A 16,760-nucleotide genomic window follows, 5' to 3' on the forward strand; every position below is an offset into this window, starting at 1 on the left:
GATGCTTATATCTTTCCTTTTCTCCTTTGCTTTTCGCTTCTCTTCTTTTCACCGCTATTTGTAAGGCCTCCTCAGACAGCCATTTTGCTTTTTTGCATGTCTTTTCCATGGAGATGGTCTTGATCCCTGTCTCCTGTACAATGCAATGAACCACTGTCCATAGTTCATCAGGCACTCTGTCTATCGGATCTAGTCCCTTAAATCTACTTATCACTTCCACTGTATAATCATAAGGGATTTGATTTAGGTCATACCTGAATGGTCTAGTGGTTTTCCCCACTTTCTTCAATTTAAGTCTGAATTTGGCAATAATGAGTTCATGATCTGAGCCACAGTCAGCTCCCGGTCTTGTTTTTGCTGACTGTATAGAGCTTCTCCATCTTTAGCTGCAAAGAATATAATCAATATGATTTCGGTGTTGACCATCTGGTGATGTCCATGTGTAGAGTCTTCTCTTGTGTTGTTGGAAGAGGGAGTTTGCTATGACCAGTGCATTCTCTTATCAAAACTATATTAGCCTTTGCCCTGCTTCATTCTGTACTCCAAGGCCAAATTTGGCTGTTACTCCAGGTGTTTCTTGACTTCCTACTTTTGCATTCCAGTCCCGTATAATGAAAAGGACATCTTTTGGGGGTGTTAGTTCTAAAAGGTCTTGTAGGTCTTCATAGAACCGTTCAACTTCAGCTTCTTCAGCATTACTGGTTGGGGGCATAGGCTTGGATTACCATGATATTGTATGGTTTGCCTTGGAAACGAACAGAGATCATTCTGTCGTTTTTGAGATTGCATCCAAGTACTGCATTTTGGACTCTCTTGTTGACCATGATGACTACTCCATTTCTTCTAAGGGATTCCTGCCCGCAGTAGTAGATATAATGGTCATCTGAGTTAAATTCACCCATTCCAGTCCATTTTAGTTTGCTGATTCCTAGAATGTCGACATTCACTCTTGCCACCTCCTGTTTGGCCACTTCTAATTTGTCTTAATTCATGGACCTAACATTTCAGGTTCCTATGCAATAGTGCTCTTTACAACATCAGACCTTGCTTCTATCACCAGTCACATCCACAGCTGGGTATTGTTTGTGCTTTGGCTCCATCCCTTCATTCTTTCTGCAGTTGTTTCTCCACTGATCTCCAGTAGCATACAGGGCACTTATCGACCTGGGAGTTCATCTTTCAGTATCCTATCATTTTGCCTTTTCATACTGTTCATGTGGTTCTCAAGGCAAGAATACTGAAGTGGTTTGCCATTCCTTTCTCCAGTGGACCACATTCTGTCAGACCTCTCCACCATGACCCTTCTGTCTTGGGTGGCCCCACAGGGCATGGCTTACTTTCATTGAGTTAGACAAGGTTGTGGTCCATGTGATTAAATTGGCTAGTTTTCTGTGATTATGGTTTCAGTGTGTCTGCCCTCTGATGCTCTCTCACAACACCTACCATCTTACTTGGGTTTCTCTTATCTTGGACGTGGGGTATGTCTTCACGGCTGCTCCAGCAAAGTGCAGCCTCTGCTCCTTACCTTGGATGAGGGGTATCTCTTCATGGCTGCCCCTCCTGTCCTTGAATGTAGAGTAGCTCTTCTTGGCCTGTGACAGACTGTGCAGAAGTGTGCCGGTTGCAATGGACTGCATAGAATTCTGACAACATTAAGCACACTATATTCAATTTACAGGTCCCCAAAAAAGAGAGAAATAAAGGGTTGAGAAAACATTTAAGGGGATTATACTTAAAGATTTCCCTAACATGGGAAATTAAATAGCCCCCAAGTCCAGGAAGCCCAGAGAGTCCCATATAGGATAAATCCAAAGAGAAACACACCAAGATATATATTAATCAAACTAACAAAAAATTAAACATAAAGAACAAATATTAAAATACACAAGGGAAAAGCAGCAAATAATATATAAGGGTATTCCCCATAAGATTAACAGCTGATCATTCAACAGAAACTGAAGGCCAGAAGGGACTGGCAAGAGAAGCTTAAAGTGATGAAAGGAAAAACTTACCACCAAGGTTACTCACTCTATCCAGCTAAGATCTCATTTATATGCCGTGGGGAAATCAGAAACTTTACAGATATGCAAAATTAAGAGAATTCAGGACCACCAAATCAGCTTTACAACAAATGCTAAAGGAAATTCTCTAGACAGTAAACATAAAAGAAAGAAAAGACCTACAAAAACAAAACCAAAACAACAAAGCAAATTGTATCAATAATCACCTTAAATGTATATGGATTAAATGCTCTGCACAAAAGAGGCAGATTGGCTGAATGTATAAAAGAATAAGACCCCTACATTAGTTGTCTACAAGAGACCCACCTCAAACCTAGGGACACATACAGACTGAAAGTAAGGGGCTGGGAAGTGATATTCCATACAAAGGGAAATCAAAAGAAGGCAGAAGTAGCAACACTCAGATAAAATAGACTTTAAGATAAAAACTGTTACAAGACAAGGAAGGACACTACATAATGATCAAGGAATCAATCCAAAAAGAAGACATAACAATTATATATGTGCCCAACATAAGAGCACCCCGGTACATAAGGCAAATGCTAACTGCGGCCACGAAATTAAAAGATGCTTTCTCTTTGGAAGGAAAGCTGTGACCAACCTAGACAGCATATTAAAAAGCAGAAACATTACTTTACCAGAAAAGGTCCTTCTAGTCAAAGCTATGTTTTTTCCAGTAGTAATGTATGGTTCTAAGATTTGGACTATAAAAATATCTGAGGACCGAAGATTTGATGCTTTTAAACTGTGGTGTTGAAGACTCTTGAGAGTCCCTTGGATTGCCAGGAGATCAAACTAGTCAATCCTAAAGGAAATCAGTCCTGAATTCCTGAATATTCATTGGAAGGACTGATACTGAAGCTGAAACTCCAATACTTTGGCCACCTGATGCTAAGAATTAACTCATTGGAAGAAACCCTGATGCTAGGAAAGATTGAAGGTGGAAGAAGAAGGGGACGACAGAGGATGAGATGGATGAATGGCACGATGGACTGACAAAATGGACATGAGTTTGACTAGGCTCTGGGAATTGGTGATGGACAGGGAAGCCTGGCATCCATGGGATTGTAAAGAGTCAGAAACAACTGAGTGGCTGAACTGAACTGATAAAGTGGAAATGGGCAGTAACACAATAATAGTGGGGGACTTTAACACCCCACTCACATCAATGGACAGATCATCCAGACAGGAAATGAGTAAGGAAACTCAAGCATTAAAAAACACATGGACCAATTGGAAGTAATTGATATCTATAAGGCATATTATCCAGAAACAGTAAATTTCACTGTTTTCTCAAGTGCACATGGAACATTCTCCATGATAGATCACATCATGGGTCACAAATCAAGCCTCTGAAATTTTTCAAAATTTTAAATCTTTTCAAGCATCTTTTATGAACACAATACTATAAGATTAGATATCAACCACGGGGGGGGGGGAACTGTAAAAAACACAACTACACTGAAGCTAAATACTATGCTTTAGAATATCCAACACATTATTGAAGAAATAAAAAAGGAAAGCAAAACTATCTAGAAACAAATTACAAAGAAAACACAACTCAAAAGCTATGAGATGCAATAAAAGCAGTGCTAAGAAGTAAGTTTATAAGAATACCAGCCTAACTCAAGAAACAAGAGAAGTAACAAACAAACAATCGAAATGTACACCTAAAGCAACTAGAAAAAGAAGAACAAAAAACTTCAAAATTAGTGGAAGGGAAGAAATAACAAAGATCAGAGCAGAAATAAATGAAAAAAAATGAGGGAGAAAAAAAAAATTACAAAAAAATGAACAAACAACTAACCAGGTTCATCAAGAAAGAATGGAGAAGACTCAAATCAACAAAATTCGAAATGAAAAAGAAGTTACAACAGACAATGCAGAAAAACAAAGGAACATAAGAGACTACTATGAGCAACTACATGCCAATAAAATGGACAACCTGGGAGAAACGGACAAATTCTTAGAAACATATGACCTTCCAAAACTGAACCAGGAAGAAATAGAAAATGTGAAGAGATCAATCACAAATATGGAAATCAAAACGTTAATCAAAAGTCTTCAGACAAACAAAAGCCCAGGGCCAGATGGCTTCACAGGTGATTTCTACCAAAACTTTAGAGAAGAACTAACACCTATTTTGATTAAAGTTTTGGAGAAAATTGCAGAGGAAGTAAAACTCCCAAACTCATTCTACAAGGCCACATCACGCTGATACCAAAACCAGACAAAGATACCTCAAAAAAAAAAAAAAAAAAAGGAAAAGAAAAAGAAAATTACAGGGAAATATCACTGATGGACATAAATGAAAAAAATCTCAACAAAATGCTAGCAAACAGAATTCAACAATACACTAAAAGGATCATATATCATGGGCTTCATCCCAAGGATATAAAGTACAAATGCCTTTCTCAGTTTTGGTTTCCTCAGGGTATATGCCTGGTAGTGGCATTGCTGGGTCATATCATGGTTTTATTCCTAGTTTTTTTAAGGAACCTCCATACTGTCTTCCATAGTGGCTGTATCAATTTATATTCCCACCAACAATGCAAGAGGGTTTCCTTTTCTCTACATCCTCCCCAGCATTTATTGTTTATATGCTTTTTGATGATGGCCTTTCTGACTAGTGTGAGGTGATATCTCATTGCAGTTTTGATTTACATTTCTCTAATAATTAAGAATCCTTGAACTGCAAGGAGATCCAACCAGTCCATTCTCAAGGAGATAAGTCCTGGGTGTTTTTTGGAAGGACTGATGCTAAGGCCGAAACTCCAATACTTTGGCCACCTCATGCAAAGAGTTGACTTATTGGAAAAGACTCTGATGCTGGGACGGATTGGGGACAGGAGGAGAAGGGGATGACAGAGGATGAGATGGCTGGATGGCATCACTGACTCGATGGACATGAGTTTGGGTGAACTACAGGAGTTGGTGATGGACAGGGAGGCCTGGCATGCTGCAATTCATGGGATCGCGAAGAGTCGGACACGACTGAATGACTTAAATGAACTGAACTGAATAATGAGTGATGTTGAACATCTTTCATGTGTTTATGAGCCATCTGTATGTATTTGGAGAAATGTCTGTATATGTCTTTTCCCACTTTTTGATTGGGTTCTTTGTTCTTCTGGTATTGACCTGTATGAGCTGCTTGCTTATTTTGGAAATTAATCCTTTGTCAGTTGTTTTGTTTGCAATTATTTTCTCCATTCTGAGGGCTGTCTTTTAACCTTATTTATAGTTTCCATTGCTGTGCAAATTTTTTTTAGTTTAATTAGGTCCCACTTGTTTATTCTTTTTATTTCCACCACCTTCCTAGGAGATGGGTCATAGAGGATTATGCTGTGATTTATGTCAGAGTCCTCTCCCTATGTTTCCTCCATGAGTTTTATAGTTTCTGGTCTTACATTTAGCTCTTCAATCCATTTTGAGTTTATCTTTATGTATGGTGTTAGGAAGTATTCTAATTTCATTCTTTTACACTTAACTCTCAAGTTTTCCCAGCACCACTTATTGAAGAGGCTATCTTTGCCCCATGGTATATTCTCACCTCCTTTGTCAAAAATAAGGTACCCATATGTGCATGGGTTTTTCTCTGGGCTTTCTATCTTGTTCCATTGGTCTATTTTTCTGTTTTTGTGCCAGTACCATAGTGTCTTGATGACTATAGCTTTGTAGTGTAATCTGAATTGAGAAGGTTGATTCCTCCAGTTCCATTCTTCTTTCTCAAGATTGCATTGGTTTTTAAGGTCTTTCATGTTTCCATAAGAATTGTGAGGGTTTTGTTGTTGTTGTTGTTGTTGTTCTAGTTCTTTGAAAAATGCCATTGTTAATTTGATAGGGATCACATTCAATCTGTCAATTGCATTTGATAGCATAGTCAATTTCAAAATATTGATTGTTCCAACCCAGGAACATGGATTATCTCTCCATCTGTTTATGTTGTCTTTGATTTCTTTCATCAGTATCTTACAGTTTTGTGTATAAAGTTCTTTTGTCTCCTTAGGTAGGTTTATTCCTAGATTTTTTATTATTTTTGTTGTTGCAATAGTGAATGGGACTTATTCCTTACTTTCTCTATCTGATTAGTTATACATTGTTAGTGTATAGTAATGCAAGTGATTTCTGTGTCTTGATTTTGTGTCCTGTGACTTTGCTAAATTCATTGATTAGCTGTAGTAATTTTCTGATAGTATCTTTAGGGTTTTCTATGTATAATAGCATGTCATCTGCAAACATTGAGAGTTTTACTTCTTCTTTTCAGATCTGGATTCCTTTTATTTATTTTTCTTCTCTGATTGCCATAGCTAGGACTTCCAAAACTATGCTGAATAATAGTGGTGAGAGAAGAGTACTCATTCTTGCCATTATTAATCAACATAGTTTTGGAAGTCCTAGCCACAGCAGTCAGAGAAGAAAAAGAAATAAAAGGAATCCAGATTGGAAAAGAATAAGTAAAGCTGTCACTGTTTGCAGGTGACAGAATACTATACATACAAATCCCTTAGAGATGAAACCAGAAAATTACTAGGGCTAATCAATGAATATAGTAAAGTCACAAGATATAAAATTAATACGCAAAAATCTCTTGCAGTAATATACATTAATGGTGAAAAATCAGAAAGAGAAATTAAGGAAACAACCCCATTTATCACTACAACCAAAGAATATAATACCTAAGAATAAGCCTACCTTAAAAGACAATATACCCCTATGATGGAAGCTATACTCCTTCCAGTATCCTTGCCTGGAGAATCCCATGGACAGAGGAGTCTGGTGGGTTACAGTCCATAACATCACACAGAGTCAGACACAACTGAAGTGACTTAGCATGCATAAGACACTGATGAAAGAAATCAAAGATGACACACACAGATGGAGAGATATACCATGTTCTTGGATCAGTAGAATCAATATTATGAAAATGACCATACTACACAAGCAATCTACAGAGTCAATGCAATCCATTTCAAACTACCAGTGGTATTTTTCACATAACTAGAACAAGCAATTGTACAATTTTTATGGAAAAACAAAGGACCCTGAATAGCCAAAGCAATCTTGAGAAAGAAAAATGGAGCTGGAGAAATCAACCTTCTTGATTTCACACTATACTACAAAGTTACAGTCATCAAGACACTATGGTACTGGCATAAAAACAGAAATACAGACCAAAGGAAAAAGAAAGTCCAGAGATTAACTCATGCACCAATGGGCACCTTATCTTTGATAAAGGAGGCAAAAATATACAACAGAGAAAAGACAGTCTCTCCAGTAAGTTGTGCTGGGATAACTGAACAGCTACATATTAAAAAATGAAGCAAGAACACTTCTTAACACTATACACAAAAATTAACTCAAAATTCATTAAAGACAAATATAAGGCCAGAAACCATAAAGCTCTTTGAGGAAAGCATAGATCATACACTCCTCACCATAAATCACAGCAAGATCTTCAATGACCTAGCTGCTAGGATAATGGAAATAAAAACAAAAATAACAAGTGGGACTAGTTAAATTTAAAAGCTTTTGCACAGCAAAGGAAACTATAAACAAAGTGATAAATTAACCCTCAGAATATGAGAAAATAATTGCAAACAAAACAACTGACAAAGGATTAATCTTAAAAGTGTATAAGCACATACAACTCAATATCATAAAAACAAATGGCCCAGTTAGAAAATGGACAAAAGACCTAAACAGACACTTCTCCAAAGAAGACATATCAGTTCAGTTCAGTTCAGTCGCTCAGTCATGTCCGACTCTTTGCAACCCCATGAATCGCAGCACTCCAGGCCAATAAACACATGAAAAAATGCTCAATATCACTCATTATTAAAAAAATGAAAATCAAAGCTACAGTGAGATATCACCTCACACCAGTCAAAATCAATTTAATTTAGTTCAGTCACTCAGTCATGTCCAACTCTTTGCAAATCCATGGACTGCAGCATGCCAGGCCTCCCTGTCCATCACCAACCCCTGGAGTTTACCCAAACTCGTGTCCATTGAGATGGTGATGCCATCCAACCATCTCATCCTCTGTTGTCCCCTTCTCCTCCTGCCCTTAATCTTTCCCAGGATCAGGGTCTTCTCAAATGAATCAGCTCTTCGCATCAGGTGGCCAAAGTATTGGAGTTTCTGTTTCAACATCAGTCCGTCCAGTGAACACCCAGGACTGATCTCCTTTAGGATGGACTGGTCGGATCTCATTGCAGTCCAAAGGACTCTCAAGAGTCTTCTCCAACACCACAGTTCAAAATCATCAATTCTTTTGCACTCAGCTTTCCTTATAGTCCAACTCTCACATACATACATGACTACTGGAAAAACCATAGCTTTGACTTGGCAGACTTTGATGGTAAAGTAATGTCTCTGCTTTTTAATATGCTGTCTAGGTTGGTCATAAGTTTTCTTCCAAGGACAGAGTAGCCATCACACAAACATATACAAATAATAAATGCTGTAGAGCATGTGGTAAAAAGGGAACCCTCCTACACTCCTGATAGGAATTCAAATTGACACAGCCACAATGGAGAACAGTAGGGAGATTCCTTTAAGAAGTAGGAATAAAACTACCATATGACCCATCAATCCCATTACTGGGCATATATTCTAAGAAAGCCATAATTGGAAAAGACCCATGCATCCCAATGTTCATAGCAGCACTATTTACAATATCTAGGACATGAAAACAACCTAGATGTCCATTGACAGATGAATGACTAAAGAAAATGTGGTACCATATATGCATTTAAATATTACTCAGTCATAAAAAAGAATGAATTTGAGTCAGTTCTAGTAGATGAACCCAGAGCCTGTTATACAGAGTGAAGTTAAAGTAGCCAGGACATATATATACTACCATGTGTAAAACAGGTAGCTGGTGAGAAGTTGCCATATAACACAGGGAGTACGGCCTGGTGCTCAGTGATGACCTAAAGGGGTGGGATGGGGACAGAGGAGGGAGGCTCAAGATGGAAGTGAAGTGAAGTGAAGTGAAGTGAAGTTGCTCAGTCATGTCTGACTCTTTGCGACCCCACAGACTGTAGCCTACAAGGCTCCTCTGCCCATGGGATTTTCCAGGCAATAGTACTGGAGTGGATTGCCATTTCCTTCTCCAGGGGATCTTCCCAGCCCAGGGATCGAATCCAGGTTTCCCACACTGTAGACAGACACTTTACCGTCTGAGCCACCAGGGAAGTCTTAAGACGGAGGTGATATATGTATAATTATGGCTGATCTGTGTTATTGTACAGAAGAAACCAATACAACTTCATAAACCAAATTTCCTTCAATTAAACAATAAATTAAAAAGAAAGAAAAAATAGTAAATATTTGGGGCTAAAAAATAAAATCGAAGCAGACATTCTGAGGCAATTACAATGACCATCCTGGGGTGGCAATACCATTTCTGGTTAGAATATTTAATACGTTTTTAATAATATCATATATGAAACGAATTGCCAAAGTTCGATGCATGATACAGGATGCTTGGGGCTGGTGCACTGGGATGACCCAGAGGGATGGTATAGGGAGGGAGGTGGGAGGGGTGTTCAGGATGGGGAACACATGTACACACATGGTGGATTCATGTTGATGTATGGCAAAACCAATATAATATTATAAAGTAATTAGCCTCCAATTAAAATAAATAAATTTATATAAAAAAACAAAACGTTCACTTTCATCTTCTCTTTCAATCCCAAAACACCATTTTCTAAATTTAAGTGTAATAAATTAGGAATCATTAACATTTGTATTTGGATTACAGTAGGGAGAGGCGAATATTATTCTGTTAGTATTTCCAGAAGCAAAATAACAGAGCTGATTTGGGGAAAAGAGTCTACCCTAGATATCAAAAGACAGCTTTCTCCAGGTAAAATTCACCAACAGGTACTGTCTAAAAGAAAGCATCCAATCTAAAATAGCATATTTTTAGCTTGTAAAATGTTTGCCATGATTTTTAATAACATCATTTACATATATTAGGAGTTGAAAATTAAGACTGAGTCTTGCCTCTACAGATGCCATCAGGATAGTTCTAATTCAGCTTGAAAGACAATCTATAGGGAGGAGGAGCCAAGATGGCGGAGGAGTAGGACGGGGAGAACACTTTCTCCCCCACAAATTCATCAAAAGAGCATTTAAACATCGAGTAAATTCCACAAAACAACTTCTGAATGCCGGCAGAGGACATCAGGCACCCAGAAAAGCAGCCCAACTCTTCAAAAGGAGGTAGGAAAAAATATAAAAGACAAAAAAAGAGACAAAAGAGGGAGGGACGGAGTTGCATCCCGGGAAGGGAGTCTTAAAAAGAGAGAAGTTTCCAAACACCAGGAAACCCTCTCACTGCCGAATCTGTGCCGAGCTTTGGAAGCACAGAGGGCAACATAAAAGGGAGGGGAAAAAAATAAACAATTAAAAATCGCAGATTGTGAGCCCTACGGTAACTCCCCCAGCGGAGAAGCAGCGCAGACGCCTGCACACGGCATTAGCAAGCGGGGGCTGGGCAGGGAAGTGCGCCGTGGGCTGTGTCCCTTAGAGTAAGAATCGGGCCGAATGTGCTGAGCGCTATCTGAGCGAAATAATTTGGGCTAGCAAACCAGACTGTGGGATATCTACCACGCGAAAAGCCAGCCCTAACCTAAGACACCGCCAGGCCCGCGCACAGAACAAAGGACTGAACAGAGATAGCAGGCTGCAGACCTTCCCCCTCCGGTGACAGGCAGCCAGAGCCGGAAGGGGGCAATCGCAGCCCAAGAGAGACACTATCTATAAAACTGTAAGCAGGCTTCTTTGCTAACTAAAACTTCTTGGGGGTCTGGACGGTCAACAGCTGCCTGAGAAGGTGCGCCGGTTTTACACCCAGATAACCGAGTGGCGGGGAGGCGATAAGTCGCAGCATTGGCGCCCGCCAAACACCTCATCACCTGAGCTGCTCGGATCTGGGAAGAACACAAAACGCAGGCCCAACCGAGTCTGCGCCTCTGAGGACTACCCGAGTGCCTGAACCTGAGCGGCTTGGACCTGGGAGCTCAGCCCAGGGCCGGCCTCTGATTGTTCCCGGCAGAACAACCTAGAGCCCGAGCAGTGTGGGCAGGGAGGCTACACGCGCCTTGAGCGGGGGCAGACCCAGTGTGGCTGAGGCACTGCGAGCGCACGCCAGTGTTATCGGTTTGCAGCATCCCTCCCTCCCTCCCCACAGCGCGGCTGAACAAGTGAGCCTAAATTTAAAAAAAAAAAAAAAAAATAGTGTTCTCAACCATCCCCTTTGTGTCAGGGCGGGAACCAGACACTGAAGAGACCAGCAAACAGAAGAAGCTATAACAGAGGGAAACGCCTTGGAAGCTACAGGCCATAGATTAAAACCCTGCGGTTACTACAGATTACATAGGAAGGGGCCTATAGATCTTGAGAAATATATGTCGGACTAAGGAACTGCCAAAAATGAACTGAACCCACAATACTCACAACAAAACCAGAGAAAGACCTAGATATATTTTTACTATTTTTACGATCAATCTTTCTTTCTTTTTTTTTTAATTAAAAAAAATTTTTAAGTCCTCTATTGTCCTTTAATTTTCACTTTTATAACTATTACTTTGCAAAAAAAAAAAAAAAAGACCCTATTTTTTTTTCTTCTTCAGCAAACTTCATATATATATTATAATTTTTTGACCGTGTTTTTTTTGTTTTTTCTTTTTTCTTTTTCTTCTTTTCTTTAACATTGTATTTTTGAAATTCCAAACTCTATTCTAGATTTTTAATTTTAGCCTTTTGGTATATGTTATCAATTTTGTACCTATAGTTTTTTTCATAATTTCTGTGACTTTTTTTTCCCTCTGTTTCTTTCTCTTCTTCTTTTATATAACATCGTATATCTGCAATTCCAAACTCTACTCAAGATTTTTAATTTATGCTTTTTGGTATTTGATATCAATTTTGTACCTGTATTTTCTTTATAATTTTTGCGACATTGTTTTTGTTGGTTTGTTTTCTCTCTTTATTTTTCTTCTTCTTCTTTTTTTTTTAACATTGTATTTTTGAAATTCCAAACTCTACTCTAGATTTTTAATTTTAGCCTTTTGGTATATGTTATCAATTTTGTACCTATAGTTTTTTTTATAATTTCTGTGACTTTTTTTTTTTTTTTTCCCTCTGTTTCTTTCTCTTCTTCTTTTATATAACATCGTATATCTGCAATTCCAAACTCTACTCAAGATTTTTAATTTATGCTTTTTGGTATTTGATATCAATTTTGTACCTGTATTTTCTTTATAATTTTTGCGACATTGTTTTTGTTGGATTGTTTGTTTTCTCTCTTTATTTTTCTTCTTCTTCTTCTTTTTTTTTAACGTTGTATTTTTGAAATTCCAAACTCTACTCTAGATTTTTAATTTTTGATTTTTGGTATTAGTTATCAATTTTGTACCTGTAGTTTCTTTATAATTTTCACGACCTTGTTTGTTTTTCTTTGTTCGTTTTTTCTCTCTTTCTTTTCCTTCTTCTTTTCATTAACATCGCATTTTTGAAATTCCAAACTCTACTCTAGATTTTTAATTTTTGCTTTTATGTATTTGTTACCAATTTTGTACCTTTAAGAACCCAATCTTCAGGACCCATTTTTCACTAGGGTACGAGATTACTGGCTTGACTGCTCTCTCTCCCTTTGGACTCTCCATCTTCTCCACCAGGTCACCTGTATCTCCTCCCTAACCCCTCTCTACTCTACCCAACTCTGTGAATTTCTGTGTGTTCCAGACGGTGGAGAACACTTAGGGAACTGATTACTGGCTGGATCTGTCTCCCTCTTTTTCATTTCCCCCTTTTATCCTTCTGGCCACCTCTGTCTCCTGCCTCCTTCTTCTCTTCTGTGTATAACTCCGTGAACATCTCTGAGCGGTCCAGTTGTGTAGTGTACATAGGAAGTGACTACTGGCTAGCCCACTCTCTCCACTATTGATTCCACCTCATCTCATTTGGGTCACCTCTAACTCCCTCCTCCCTCTTCTCTTCTCCATGTAATGCTGTGAACCTCTCTGAGTGACCCTCACAGTAGAGAAACTTTTCATCTTTAACGTAGATGTTTTATCAGTGGTGCTGTATAGAAGGAGAAGTTTTGAAACTACTGTAAAAATAAGACCGATAACTGGAAGTAGGAGGCTTAAGTCCAAACCCTGACTCCAGGGAACTCCTGACTCCAAGGAACATTAATTGACAGGAGCTCATCAAACGCCTCCATACCAACACTGAAACCAAGCACCACACAAGGGCCAACAAGTTCCAGGGAAAGACATACCAAGCAAATTCTCCAGCAACAAAGGAACACAGCCCTGAGCTTCAAGATACAGGCTGCCCAAAGTCACCCCAAAACCATAGACATCTCATAACTCATTACTGGACATTTCATTACACTCCAGAGAGAAGAAATACAGCTCCATCCACCAGAACATCGATACAAGCTTCCCTAACCAGGAAACCTTGACAAGCCACCTGTACAAACCCACACACAGCGAGGAAACGCCACAATAAAGAGAACTCCACAAACTGCCAGAATACAGAAAGGACACCCCAAACTCAGCAATTTAAACAAGATGAAGAGACAGAGGAATACCCAGCAGATAAAGGAAAAGGATAAATGCCCACCAAACCTAACAAAAGAGGAAGAGATAGGGAATCTACCTGATAAAGAATTCCGAATAATGATAGTGAAATTGATCCAAAATCTTGAAATTAAAATGGAATCACAGATAAATAGCCTGGAGGCAAGGATTGAGAAGATGCAAGAAGGGTTTAACAAGGACTTAGAAGAAATAAAAAAGAGTCAATATATAATGAATAATGCAATAAGTGAAATTAAAAACACTCTGGAGGCAACAAATAGTAGAATAACAGAGGCAGAAGACAGGATTAGTGAATTAGAAGATAGAATGGTAGAAATAAATGAATCAGAGAGGACAAAAGAAAAACGAATTAAAAGAAATGAGGACAATCTCAGAGACCTCCAGGACAATATTAAACGCTACAACATTCAAATCATAGGGGTCCCAGAAGAAGAAGACAAAAAGAAAGACCATGAGAAAATACTTGAGGAGATAATAGTTGAAAACTTCCCTAAAATGGGGAAGGAAATAATCACCCAAGTCCAAGAAACCCAGAGAGTCCCAAACAGGATAAACCCAAGGCGAAACACCCCAATGCACATATTAATCAAATTAACAAAGATCAAACACAAAGAACAAATATTAAAAGCAGCAAAGGAAAAACAACAAATAACACACAAGGGAATACCCATAAGGATAACAGCTGATCTTTCAATAGAAACTCTTCAAGCCAGGAGGGAATGTCAAGACATACTTAAAATGATGAAAGAAAATAACCTACAGCCCAGATTATTGTACCCAGCAAGGATCTCATTCAAGTATGAAGGAGAAATCAAAAGCTTTTCAGACAAGCAAAAGCTGAGAGAATTCTGCACCACCAAACCAGTTCTCCAACAAATACTAAAGGATATTCTCTAGACAGGAAACACAAAAAGGGTGTATAAATTCGAACCCAAAACAATAAAGTAAATGGCAACGGGATCATACTTATCAGTAATTACCTTAAACGTAAATGGGTTGAATGCCCCAACCAAAAGACAAAGACTGGCTGAATGGATACAAAAACAAGACCCCTACATATGTTGTCTACAAGAGACCCACCTCAAAACAGGGGACACATACAGACTGAAAGTGAAGGGCTGGAAAAAGATTTTCCATGCAAATAGGGACCAAAAGAAAGCAGGAGTAGCAATACTCATATCAGATAAAATAGACTTTAAAACAAAGACTGTGAAAAGAGACAAAGATGGTCACTACATAATGATCAAAGGATCAATCCAAGAAGAAGATATAACAATTATAAATATATATGCACCCAACATGGGAGCACCGCAGTACGTAAGAAAAATGCTAACAAGTATGAAAGAAGAAATTAACAATAACACAATAATAGTGGGAGACTTTAATACCCCACTCACACCTATGGATAGATCAACTAAACAGAAAATTAACAAGGAAACACAAACTTTAAATGATACAATAGACCAGTTAGACCTAATTGATATCTATAGGACATTTCATCCCAAAACAATGAATTTCACCTTCTTCTCAAGCGCACATGGAACCTTCTCCAGGATAGATCACATCCTGGGCCATAAAGCTAGCCTTGGTAAATTCAAAAAAATAGAAATCATTCCAAGCATCTTTTCTGACCACAATGCAGTAAGATTAGATCTCAATTACAGGAGAAAAACTATTAAAAATTCCAACATATGGAGGCTGAACAACACGCTGCTGAATAACCAACAAATCACAGAAGAAATCAAAAAAGAAATCAAAATTTGCATAGAAACGAATGAAAATGAAAACACAACAACCCAAAACCTGTGGGACACGGTAAAAGCAGTCCTAAGGGGAAAGTTCATAGCAATACAGGCACACCTCAAGAAACAAAAAAAAAAGTCAAAGAAATAACCTAATTCTACACCTAATGCAACTAGAAAAGGAAGAAATGAAGAACCCCAGGGTTAGTAGAAGGAAAGAAATCTTAAAAATTAGAGCAGAAATAAATGCAAAAGAAACAAAAGAGACCATAGCAAAAATCAACAAAACCAAAAGCCGGTTCTTTGAAAGGATAAATAAAATTGACAAACCATTAGCCAGACTCATCAAGAAACAAAGGGAGAAAAATCAAATCAATAAAATTAGAAATGAAAATGGAGAGATCACAACAGACAACACAGAAATACAAAGGATCATAAGAGACTAGTATCAACAATTATATGCCAATAAAATGGACAACGAGGAAGAAATAGACAAATTCTTAGAAAAGTACAACTTTCCAAAACTCGACCAGGAAGAAATAGAAAATCTTAAAAGACCCATCACAAGCACGGAAATTGAAACTGTAATAAAAAATCTTCCGGCAAACAAAAGCCCAGGTCCAGACGGCTTCACAGCTGAATTCTACCAAAAATTTAGAGAAGAGCTAACACCTATCCTGCTCAAACTCTTCCAGAAAATTGCAGAGGATGGCAAATTTCCAAACTCATTCTATGAGGCCACCATCACCCTAATACCAAAACCTGACAAAGATCCCACAAAAAAAGCATACAGGCCAATATCACTGATGAACATAGATGCAAAAATCCTTAACAAAATTCTAGCAATCAGAATCCAACAACACATTAAAAATATCATACACCATGACCAAGTGGGCTTTATCCCAGGGATGCAAGGATTCTTCAATATCCACAAATCAATCAATGTAATACACCACATTAACAAATTGAAAAATAAAAACCATATGATTATCTCAATAGATGCAGAAAAAGTCTTTGACAAAATTCAACATCCATTTATGATAAAAACTCTCCAGAAAGCAGGAATAGAAGGAACATACCTCAACATAATCAAAGCTATATATGACAAACCCAGAGCAAACATTATCCTCAATGGTGAAAAATTGAAAGCATTTATGATAAAAACTCTCCAGAAAGCAGGAATAGAAGGAACATACCTCAACATAATCAAAGCTATATATGACAAACCCACAGCAAACATTATCCTCAATGGTGAAAAATTGAAAGCATTTCCTCTAAAGTCAGGAACAAGACAAGGGTGCCCACTTTTACCATTACTATTCAACATAGTTTTGGAAGTTTGGCCACAGCAATCAGAACAGAAAAAG

This window comes from Bubalus bubalis, chromosome X, assembly GCF_019923935.1.
Source record: "Bubalus bubalis isolate 160015118507 breed Murrah chromosome X, NDDB_SH_1, whole genome shotgun sequence".
NCBI lineage: Eukaryota > Metazoa > Chordata > Mammalia > Artiodactyla > Bovidae > Bubalus > Bubalus bubalis.